The sequence below is a fragment of the Mandrillus leucophaeus genome, unplaced genomic scaffold (assembly GCF_000951045.1).
Source record: "Mandrillus leucophaeus isolate KB7577 unplaced genomic scaffold, Mleu.le_1.0 Scaffold1018, whole genome shotgun sequence".
Taxonomy (NCBI): Eukaryota; Metazoa; Chordata; class Mammalia; order Primates; family Cercopithecidae; genus Mandrillus; species Mandrillus leucophaeus.
The window spans coordinates 389,030-400,912 of NW_012098299.1; the positions used below are offsets into that span (position 1 = coordinate 389,030).

At 41.8% G+C, this 11,883-nt stretch overlaps 1 protein-coding gene across 1 annotated transcript in view; it reads left to right on the plus strand.

Moving 5' to 3' along the window:
* Positions 1 to 11,883, plus strand: part of TMEM236 (transmembrane protein 236) — a 50,883-nt gene that overhangs the window by 24,939 nt on the left and 14,061 nt on the right. The gene's annotated exons all lie outside the window — the stretch shown is intronic.

The following is an 11,883-nucleotide window of genomic DNA, read 5'->3' on the forward strand; positions in this document are numbered from 1 at the left end:
CCTAATGCTGTCCCTCCCTCCTCCCCAATTATGTGTTTTTAATTGTGAATTATAAAAATACCAAAGATCACACTAATAAAACCAAGCTATGGCTGGGTGTGGTGGCTCACGCCTGTAATCCCAACACTTTGGGAGGCCAGGATGGGAAGATGGCATGAGCTCAGGAGTTTGAGACCAGCCTGAGCAACATAGCAAGATGCCATCCCTATAAAAAAAATAAAATTTAAAGAAAACCCAACAAGATATGCCACATCTCCTCCAAAGTGATGAGTTGAAACTAAATACAGATTGGCCCTTACAAAAAGGTATTTTGTTAACAGAATATTTTATTTATTTAGTCATAAATTACTCCAACTTTTATTAAATTTCATGCAGTAGTATCTGTGTTTAATTGGCAATATTTGTATGCTAGTTACCTTGTGGCTAAGATTTTGTCATGTTGTGCATTTGAAATGGGTAAGGTTTGTCAGTTGTTTTCTGATGGGGTGAATGGAGTCAACTGAGTGAGGCTCAGGAGACAGCTTCAGAGTGACGGGGTCACCACTGGAGCCCGTCAGTCATTTATCGGTCAGATACCAGTACCTTCCAGTCACTCTTGCTACTCAGATGGAAAACAAAACTGAGGTGGAGGCCACTAGGAAATTGCAGAATCTGAGCCTGTCACTTTCTACTTCATCCTTGGGAGGGAGATGACGGTCTGTTATGTCTAACATAACACAGGTGACATGTAGGTTGATAAGATGGCAGTTGGGGCCATCTGTTGAGCAGAAAGCCCACCCAAGTCACATCTGCCCTCCAGAGTTAGGAGTATTTGTCTTAAACTCAGGAGAGCTGGGAATCTCCAAATCCTTTGCTACATCTCTAGATTCCTTAGAAATTCAAATCTATTTTTAAATTTGATTTTTTTTTTTTTAATTTGAGCTGGAGTCTCGCTGTGTTGCCTAGGCTGATCTAGAGTTCTTGAGCTCAGGAGATCCTCCTGCATCAGCCTCCTGAGTAGCTGGGATTCTAGGTGTGCACACCTGCACCCAGCTTTAAATTGGATGGTTTCTGATGACTCTGTATTTTCTATATTAATATAAATTTCCTGTGCAAGTTTAAAGGTCTTTTTAAAAACGAAAGACGTGTATCTTTTCGGGAATAAGTTAATGACATTTTATTTTTGTTAGTGATGAATTTTTTTTTTTTAATTTTTATTTTTTGAGATGGAGTCTTGCTCTGGAATGCAGTGGCATGACCTCTGCTCACTGCAACCTCTGCCTCCTGGGTTTAAGCAATTTTCCTGCCTCAGCCTCCCGAGTAGCTGGGATTGCAGGCATGCACCACCATGTGTGGCTAATTTTTGTATTTTTAGGGAAGGCGGGGTTTCATCATGTTGGCCAGGCTGGTTTCGAACTCCTGACCTCAGGTGATCCACCCACCTTGGCCTCCCAAAGTGCTGGGGTTACAGGTGTGAACCACCGTGGCCAGCCATTAGTTGGATTTTTAAAGGGGAATTTTCCTTGTATCCATAACTTCAACAATGACACTGAGAACTGAAATAAGACAAAGAAGAAGTGGATCTGGGGGAGAAGACTCTAGAATATTTTGTACAACTGCTTCTCACTTGAAGAGCCTTCTTCTTGAGCTGTTCTCCATCCAAATTTAGGAAGATTAGTGTCTGATTTGATAGTTCAGCCGTTTAATAAATTCACACTTAAAACAACTAGCAGTCACTTGAAATGCCTTTGTAAATATGAATGATACATACTTTTAATTTTTATGCAAACCTCGAACCCAAATAGTCTCCTACACTGATTTCAACATGAGATTAATGATATAAATTATGTAATTTTTGAATCCATGAGGTTTTATCATTTATTCCTTGGAACGTGAATTAATATATAAATACATTAACGTGTACATCTTAAATACATAATTCTGAACCTAAGCAAGTATACCATAAATATGGTTTCACTACAGGTGGTACTTGCAAATTAAAAAAATTGACTAGAGGTGGGGGATGAACAAGATCTAGCATCATTTGACTCCCTTTAGGAATGTGGGAAAAGTGAATATGTTCTTTGCTCTTTCCAGATAGTCTGAAATGCATCCATGTCTGTTAGCTAGTAGCAGTCTGGACTTTACGTTAGATGAAACTAACATCATCTACAATGTATGGATTTGTGGACACTCTTACAGCATCCTAACCATCTTCATTCCAAGCTACAAAACTTTCATCTTTGTGTAGCTTTTCCTTTTCAAAAATTTTAAATAAAAGTTATTCTGCAGATGAAATATGCTTATGCTTAAAACAGTCTTCACTGGACCAAGGAATCCTTTTTACGAACCTCCTATTACCAGTGGAAATTTCTCAGTATCAAGTAATTATCATGCAGCAGCTTCTAACTGCCGCGTTTCATGGTGGTTGCGCCGCGTATGGGAGCATTTTTCTGACGTGTGGATCTCCGCAGCATGGCAATCTCACAGATGTACATGGTACCTAGGAATGCCAATCCCCAGTCACGTGCACAAATAATAGGAATACAAAGAATAGCCTGTGGAAGAAGAGGACTTCTATCTCCTCTTCTTCACTGTCTTCTTCCTGCTCCCATTTAATTAATTAATTAATTTTTTGAGACGGAGTCTCGCTTTGGTGCCCAGGCTAGAGTGCAGTGGTACAATCTCAGCTCACTGCAGCCTTTGCCTCCTGGGCTCAAGTGATCCTCCTGCCTCAGCCTCCCAAGTAGTTGGGAATACAGGAGGGCACCACCATGCCTGGCTAATTTTTGTATTTTTAGTAGAGATGGGTTTTCACCCTGTTGACCAGGCTGGTCTCTAACTCCTGACCTCAAGTGATCTGCTTGCCACAGCTTCCCAAAGCACTAGGTTGACAGGCGTGAGCCACTGTGCCCACCTGCTGCTCCCATTTTAAACCAGACCCACGGTGGGTCTCCTGTGCCCTTATTTGTTGGTCTAGACCGCTGGCGACCCTGCTGCATCTGCTTTACACTCAGTTTCTTACTCTCATGTGCAAACCCCTTGGCATATGCTGTTTTCTACCACTCCTGCTCAGCTCTGCTCTAAATGCTGTTGGTGCTGCTGTTGCTTGTGTCTGGGGTATTGGTGGATGTGCTGCTGGTGCTTTAGATTGACTTCCTTTCTTCTGCTAGTGGGAATACTGGCTTCCTGCCACTGAGTTCTAGTTTTCTAAAGAGGTCTCAAACAGAGCACTAGAATAGCAGTTTTTGCTTGGAAACAACAGCCTTTTAGCCCTTAGAGTGTATATGTACCAACAGATTGGCTGGGCTTCAGTGATTTCAGATAACGGCCATTCTACTCCCCTGCAAACCACCACTTCCCCTCGCACTTATAGACCTTGTGGCTGAATGTGACAGAGCCGGACTCCTTCTTTGAGGCAGCTTTTCTTCATGGGGGTCTCATAGGTCCTCAGATCAGGCTTAGCTATATCGTCTGAACCTCATTCCTGGCCACTCTTAGAGTCCTCTACCTATCACCACCTAGATTCCTTAACCCCCATCAAAACCAGTGGGTGCAAACAGACCCACAAGAGTGTCCATGATTAGAGAGGGAGTTTTCAGTCCTGCTGTCGAGACTCATTTGAATAGGACTTGCAGCGTAGGCCAGACACCCTGTTACAAAGTGGTACAATAGATTATAATAGCTAAAGGACTATGGTGCCACAGATGAAAGAAAACTTCATTTTATCTAAGGTGTTGAAGGTAAGAAAAGACTAAAGGGAAGATCTTGGATTTGCGGGAGCTTATAGGTAGACATGGTGAAGAAAGCTTTCTACATAGGAGAAAGGTTGGGCCTCCAAGAACTAAGGTGTGTATGTAGCAAATGGCCATGTTTGGGAAGTGAAAATGAAGCAGTGTTGTTGTCTGGGGTAAATACCCAAGGTTCATCATCTCGCGCCAAGAAGATTAAGGACGTGGACACACACAAGGAGTGAGTTTAGGAGCGGAGGTTTAATAGATAAAAGAAAGGAGAGCAGCTCTCTTTCGAGACAGAGGGGCTCCTCAATGGGAATTCCAGCCCATGACAGAGTGCACTGGGTTTTATAGACAGGCTTTAGGAGGTGGTGTCTGATTTACATAGGGCTCACAGATTGGTTGGACTGGGTGTGATGTTTACATAGTGCCCAGAAAAGGCTGGTCACCCCACCCTAATCTTATTATGCAAATAGGCTTTCCAGTTGGCTGGTGCCATGTTGCCTGCTCCTCACTGTACACACAGCTGGCAAAGAGAAGGAAGATGGAGCCACCATTTGGACCATGCCTAGTCCCAGGTGGCCTTTTCCTATTGGCACAGCAGCTGGCATTCACCCGTGCAAGCTTCCAGCTTGCTTGTCTATGTCTGCAGCTCGATTTTACAGGCTGCTCTTTCCTAGAAAAGAAAATGATTTGGGGCTGCTTTTCATTAAAAGGAAAACTTTACCAAGGACTCCCGTACCCTCATATCTGCCTGAATAACTTCTTCTTAACTCCTATATTGAAATTAAGCTTGGTTGGATTTCACACCTTGAATCAACAAACCTGGTGCTGGGAGGCAAGTTGCCTTCTTAATACCGACTACTGTTCATTAACTTGTCATTTCAGAAACCTATAATGTCACTTCAAGAGTAACTGTGAAAATTTGCATGCAGCCGGGTGCGGTGGTTCACGCCTGTAATCCCAGCACTTTGGGAGGCCAAGGTGGGGGATCACCTGAGGTCAGGAGTTCGAGACCAGCCTGGCCAACATGGTGAAACCCCATTTCTACTAAAAATACAAAAAATTAGCCAGCTGTGGTGGCAGGCGCCTGTAATCCCAGCTACTGGGGAAGCTGAGGCAGAAGAATCGCTTGGACCCAGGAGGCGGAGGTTGCAGTGAGCTGAGATGGCACCACTGCACTCCAGCCTGGGTGACAAAACATGACTCTGTCTCAAAAGAAAAAAAAAAAGGAAAGAAAATTTGCATGCGTGTGTGTGTGTGTGTGTGTTGTATGTGTGTGTCTGGGAGAAGGGAGAGCTTCATCATGATCAACAATGTTTTTGTGTGTTTAAGTGTTGATATTTTATGTGAGATTTCATTTGGGGGGAAAAAAAGGTTCCTCTGCTAAATGTTTAAAAATCATTAATCTAGGGCTTCATTTAGCGTTGTAACCATATCTGTTTCTAGGACGCTACTATTTCTACAGAGAGATAGATAGGTTGCCAACTCTGTCTCCAGGCCTGGCTCCCTGGCAATCATGACTGCACTACCTAGAGGCAAAGTGAGCCCCTATCTAAGGTCTTGTGACTGCTACTGCTGCTCTGGGCAATTTCAGCTTTGAAGACAGAGTGACCCATCTTGGTGGGGTACACACTGGCTTGAGGCTCAACATCTTTGAAAAACAGATAACCCTTTTAACATGCCATATTGAATTTTTTCTTTCTAATGTTTCATTTTTCCAAAACAACACATACTCATTTTAAAAAGTTATAAAATAGAGATAAACGAAAAAGAAAAGGTGAACGAACCATAACCCTACAAACTAGAAATTTATAACTGGATAGCATCTTGATGTACATTCATCTATTAAGACAACCTATTCTGCAACCCTTTTTTTTTTTTTTCTTAATGTATGGTGGGCATCATTCTCATTATTACATCTTCTTTTTGTTTTATTTTGTTTTGTTTTTGAGACAGTCTCGCTCTGTTGCTCAGGTTGGAGTGCAGTGGCATGATCTCTGCTTACTGCTGCCTCTGGTCCTGGGCTTAAGCGATTCTCATGCCTCAGCCTCCCAGGTAGCTGGGACGACAGCGGTGCACCACCATGTCCCTCTAATTTTTGTATTTTTAGTAGAGATGGGGTTTCACCATGTTGGCCAGGCTGGTCTTGAACTCCTGACCTCAAATGATCCACACACCTCGCCTCCCAAACTGCTGGGATTACAGGTGTGAGCCACTGTGCCCAGCTTTGTTATTACATCCTCTACTGTGTAGAAGGTGTTATTGGTCGAATTATATTCCATTATGTTAATGAACCATGATAATATAGCTAGCAGATCCCCAGTTGTTGAACAACTAGATTTGTTCCAGTTTTTAGTTATGATAAACCCTGCTATTATAAGTCTCGTTCAGAAGTAAAAGGGTTGAGAAGGACAAGGATATGGTTAGAATGCGTAAGGCGATGTGCTTTTGAGTTGGGCAGGGCAGACAAGTCACGGTTAAAGCACATGTCCATGTGTAGTGCAGGTGGGCTGTGTTTAAAGCGCCCTGGGCTACGTGTAGGAGTCAGAAACCTCTCAGTGAGGTGACTGGCAAAACAGAAGCTGGGTATGGAGAGAGTTAACTGCCTCTGGATGGGAGCCGAATGATATCAGGATGATGACTGCAGAATGTCCTCAGAAGACCTGGAGCATCTGCTCATGCCCAGACTCCTCAGCAAGAACACTGCCAGAAGAAAGTGACTACTAGGGACTGGCTACACATGCTGGGAATGTAGAGGGACCCATAAAGGGATTGTATGTACCGTGCGGTGTGGCAAGAGGGGTTTGGCCGCATTAGGGAGAGCTGCATGTTCAGAGATGGCTGGCTAGAGGTGAGGTCAACAGGCTATTTGAGTGGAAAACCTCAGCGCCCTGCAAAGGAGGCGGTTTCCACTATCACATCAGCGAGAGGTGCCGGCTATGATGTTGGCAGGGTAAGGCTTTCAAATAAATCTGCTCCCAATGGCCCTCATCCAATGCCTTCTGCGTGGTCTTTTAATACCAGAAACTTGAGTCAGTGCCTGCAGGCGCCTCAGCAGTATAGATGATTATTTATTTCCTTAGGTCAAATGCTTAGATGCAGAACTTCTGGCTCAAAGTCCATGCAAGGTTTTAAGGTTTGTGCTATGTGTAGTTACACTGTTCCCTCTAAAGAACTTACCCTCTAAATAGCAATGTAAGGAAATACCTGTTTCTCCTTAACCTTACAACATTGCAACAGTGGAAATGTATTCCATTTCTTCTCTTCCAAAATAGTATCGTAGGCATAGGCAAAATGTACCTTGCCGCCTTTATAATTTGCTTTTGAAAGTAGTAGTTGTGTTTGCCATCTTCTCATAGGTTTATTGGCTATCTGTAGTTTTTAAAAATCATATATTTAGGTCCTTGATCTGGTTTTCTGTTGGTATGGCCATTTTTCTTTTCTTTTCTTCTTCTTCTTCTATTTCCTTTTTTTTTTCTACTGAATCATGAGTTCTATAAATAGTGAGGATGTTAAGTTTTGCCTGTCATAGGTGTAGAGTGTATATTTCAGGGTTCTCATTTGCCTTTTAATTTTACTATGGTGTTTCTCATATAGGGAATTTAAAATTTTGATGTCATCCAAGCTATTAGTATTTCTGTATGGTGTAGTTATGCTTAAAAAGCCTTTTTTGCACTACAAGTAAAAATTATTTACCAATTATTTTCCCAAAGCAGTTAACATTTAAATGTTTAATGAAGAAAAATTGAATTATCTATAGGGTACAGATTGGTTAATTTATAAATAACCAATAAATTAGACAAGATAGTCAACATGTTTATTTACCTGAGCTGGCAAAGTTTTTCGACTTCTGTTTCTATTGTATTTCTTCTGGTATTTCCAACATATAAAAAAGCACTTAATAGAGTTCTTTAAAAATATCAGTGCCAAGCACAGCTGCCCCCGATGAACTGGGTCAGGATCTCTGGGGATGGGATTAGGCATATTTGGATTTTAAAAAAGGAAACCTCGTTGAGAGACCCTGATTTATATCTCTAATTAAGAGCAGTGCTTGTTACCCTTGGCTGTACATTAAAATCAACTAAGGAAATTTGAAAGTTTGGATGTCTAGGATGCACCCAGTTAATGAAATCATAATTTTCTGGAGTGAGGCCCAGGCACTACTAATTTTTAAAATGAGCAATTCCCAGATGATTGACAATTGGGAAAATAATAGGAGTGGATAGGGAGAAAGCAAGCAAGGGGAATTTACGCCAGATAATGCCCCAATTTCTTCATGAAATAGGAAGCAAATTTTCTGCTGAGAACAATGGAGATGGATGGAAGGGAGAGGACCCAAAAGAATGGGGGACGCTCTGGGGTAACTGCTGTGGGGAATGGAGATGAAGTGGGCTAGAGACAGAGAGACAGATGGATGAGTGATGTTGAGTGTGCAGCACAAAGTGGAACCAGGAATTTGTTCTGCGGCCGATCCCGATTATATGTTTTTTCTCACTGAGGTTCAGAAATCTGGGCCTGGCAGGTTGAAAAGATAGAAGCCTTAGGACTGACCCAGGTTTGGGAGTTTGCAGAGAAGGAAGGAAGAAGGAAAAGGAACTGTTTCTCTCTGACTTATTTCTTCTTGGTATTGACTTACCAAAATATAATTTCTGAAAATGAATGCCAACGATAATTTTTATTGAACGTCTAAGCTATTGCCATTGAATCGGGGGCCACTGGTTATCACAAATACAGGGATTCTTAGCCATGGATTTCCACCAGAGATCATCAAAGTGTCTTTGCAATCCATATGCATGAGCTCTACCTACCGTTCAACAGACTGGAAGACAGAACCTGGCATCTGTAATTTTTTAAAGTTCTGCCATCGATTCTGATGCCCATTCTGAGAACCCCTTACTACAGGAAGTACTAGGAGCTGTCATAAATATCAAGTTAAAAGCAGAGAGGTCAATCCAAGCACAGGTCAATCCAAATTCTTAAGGGAACTGGCTTTCCAAATTTTCTTGAAATGTGACTCATGGCATTTTAACCAAATAGTATGTAAGAGATGTCATAGAGGTTAAAAGGAAAAAGCAAAAACAAGCAAACAAACCAAAACAAAACAAAACAAAACAAAACAAAAAAAAACAACAAAGGATGCAGCTTTTTTTTCTGAATAAAATGAATGGCATTTTGAGTTCCTCTTTAGTTCTTTTTAAGAAATAGCTTATTATACAAGATGAGTCCTGAGTGTGAGCTGGATTTCCATAATGTGTTATTTTGCAATGTGCTCAGGGGTGAGTATGAGGAACACTGTGTCCGGGGCCAAACTGGGGAGGAGGGTATTTCCTTTCCTACCCTCCCTTTGCTATTTAGAAGAAGGAAGTTTCAGGAAAGTGTGTTAGTTCTAGGATTTTTTTTCCTCTTCTCAAGAAATAAGTGGCCATCTACTAGACTGGGGTAAGAGAAGGGTAGAATTTCTGATTTATATCTTCTAATGAAGTGTCAGCTGTCTGGATTACACATGAGATTGGGCCAAAAACTATATTGGAGTGAGTTGGGTGCCAACAGACGTAGAATGTCAGGTGCTATAAAAATTTTCAGTGAAGGCTCCCTTTGATTTTGACAGCTTTATATGATTTTAACAATTTGGCATTAAATTTTTTTTTCTTCTTTCTAAGTGGTCAACATAATTGTGAATAATTTTAGTATATTAAATGAGACACTTGTAAGTCACAGAATACTTTGGAAACAAATATTTCAGGGAGACTGATAGGAATAAGGGAATAAAAGAATTCAGCATGTGTTACTTTATAATACCAAGCCTTGTGTTCCATATTATTATGGATCAAGAAAAGTTTATGGCCCCAGTTTGAAATTAAAGGCATAGGTCACTGATTTTCAATATTTACATTTTCATATCTTAGGTCAAAGGGAGCTGATCACCTGCATAATGTGTGGATGTTCTTTTTCTCTTCTGGTTTTTGAGAGAATGTCTCATTCTGTTGTCCATGCTGGAGGGCAGTGCCATGATCACAGTGCACTGCAGCCTCAACCTCCTGGGCTCAAGTGATCCTCCTGCTTCGGCCTCCCGAAGTGCTGAGATTACAAGCATAAGCCACTGGCTTAGCTGATGTTCTTGATCATTTGTTGTTGACATTGTGTGTATACTAATAGTAAGGTCCTATCTAGAAGAACACCACTTTTCTCATGCTCTGCTTCCACTTGCTATTTTGGGACCCTAAATCCTTCTGTTTCTGGATGTGTGTGTGTAGGTGGGTAGGTGGGTAGTTGGGGGAGCTGGAGGTTCTCAGGGACTTCTTCTTACGAGATCATAAACACAATCTTCTTGAAATCACACATCTGTACTGATAGGGTTTGGCTGTGTCGCCACCGAAATCTCAACTTGAATTGTATCACCCAGAATTCTCACGTGTTGCGGGAGGGTCCCAGGGGAGGTAATTGAATCATGGGGGGTCAATCTTTCCCATGCTATTCTTATGATAGTGAATAAGCCTCATGAGATCGAATGGGTTTATCAGGGGTTTCCGCTTTTGCATCTTCTTCATTCTCTCTTGCTGCCACCATGGAAGAAGTGCCTCTCACCCTCTGCCATGATTGTGAGACCTCCCTGGCCATGTGGAACTGTAAGTCCAATAAAACCTCCTTTCCTTCGCAGTCTTGGGTATGTCTTTATCAGCAGCATGAAAACGGATTAAAACATGCCCTTTCTTCCTCCTGCCTGGTGACCCCTGATGCTACTGGTGCCTGGATGGTCTCTGGCATGCTTTGAAGCACTACTGCTGCTGTTGGTGCTGTCTGCCCAAGCACTGTGGACTGTGCCATGCCAGACTGCACTGGCACCCTCTGTGGGGCCTGATATCGCATTACATCCTCTCTTACTGTTGAGCTATGCAGGTCCCCAGCCTGTGCTGCCAGGTGCTTCTGATGTCTTCCAGGGTGTGTTAGTGGAATCAATCCTCACGGCCTTGCTTAAGGGGCTCCCTCCAGGACTGAGCCAGAAGGGCATCTGAGTGGTAGACTCTGTGCAGAGCTCCACATTTTACCCATTGACTCTGTGGGAACCAGAGTCAATGGTTGGGCCGAGCTTTCATGCTTTGACTTCCTTGCCTTAGTGCAGGTTTTTCCCCCAGGATGCTCATTGCTCCCTCATGCTAATAGATTTCAGAAAAGAACTTCCTCCCACCTTTTATTCAGCAAATCTTTATGGTGGATCTGTGCCATACCAATACCAGGCACTCCACCGGTGCTGGGGGTACAAAGCTGAGCAGAAACAGGCAGATGCTGCCTTTTGGGGAGCTCCTGGTCTAGACGCTCCAGGGCTCTTAAACTACACTAATAAATATGCATAAACTGGGCTGACGGAGGTTCTTCAGAATGCAATGACTCAAGTTTCATCCATTAGGCATCAGTTCCTGTCATCCAGCTCCTGCTGGGATTGCTAGCTCCTGTCTGTATCCAAGCACTTAAAACTCCCGAGTATTTGGAATAAAGGAGGAAATACGGGTAGAGGCATTTCAGACCATTTCAAAGTGTAGGATTATTTCTCTTTGGCAATGAGATAACCATATGCATCTTGACATTCTACCTTACTGTATATATTTTCTTTACACATATTCAATAGTATATTATTTTTATATATATTATAAAATAAATAAATGTTTCAGGGACATTGATAAGAATAACAGAACATGAAGAATTCAGCATGCATGTATTTATATATTATATATTTTGAGTAAAATATATCTAGAAATATATGTCATAAGTCACACAAATAATATAATTACCTTTGTATAAAATATCTTGTAAATTAAATAACATTTTCTAGTCTAACCATATATCTCTTGGGGAGGAGGACCACAATATGATTGAAAAACTGAAGATTAGGAATTTTAGATGGGAACATTTTTTCAATATTTAAAAATAGAATATTTAAAAATGGATAATATTAAGATTTTAGCAATACTTGTCCAGTGTTAGATAAGTCTGTAAAGCAGCAGTAGAGGGAAAAATGATCTCTAAACCATCCAGTGGGCTGGGCATGGTGGCTCACACCTGTAATCCCAGCACTTTGGGAGGTTGAGGTGGGAGAGCCGCTTGAGTCCAGGAGTTCAAGTCCAGTCTGAGTAACATAGCAAGACCCCATCTCTACAAAAAAAAAAAAAAA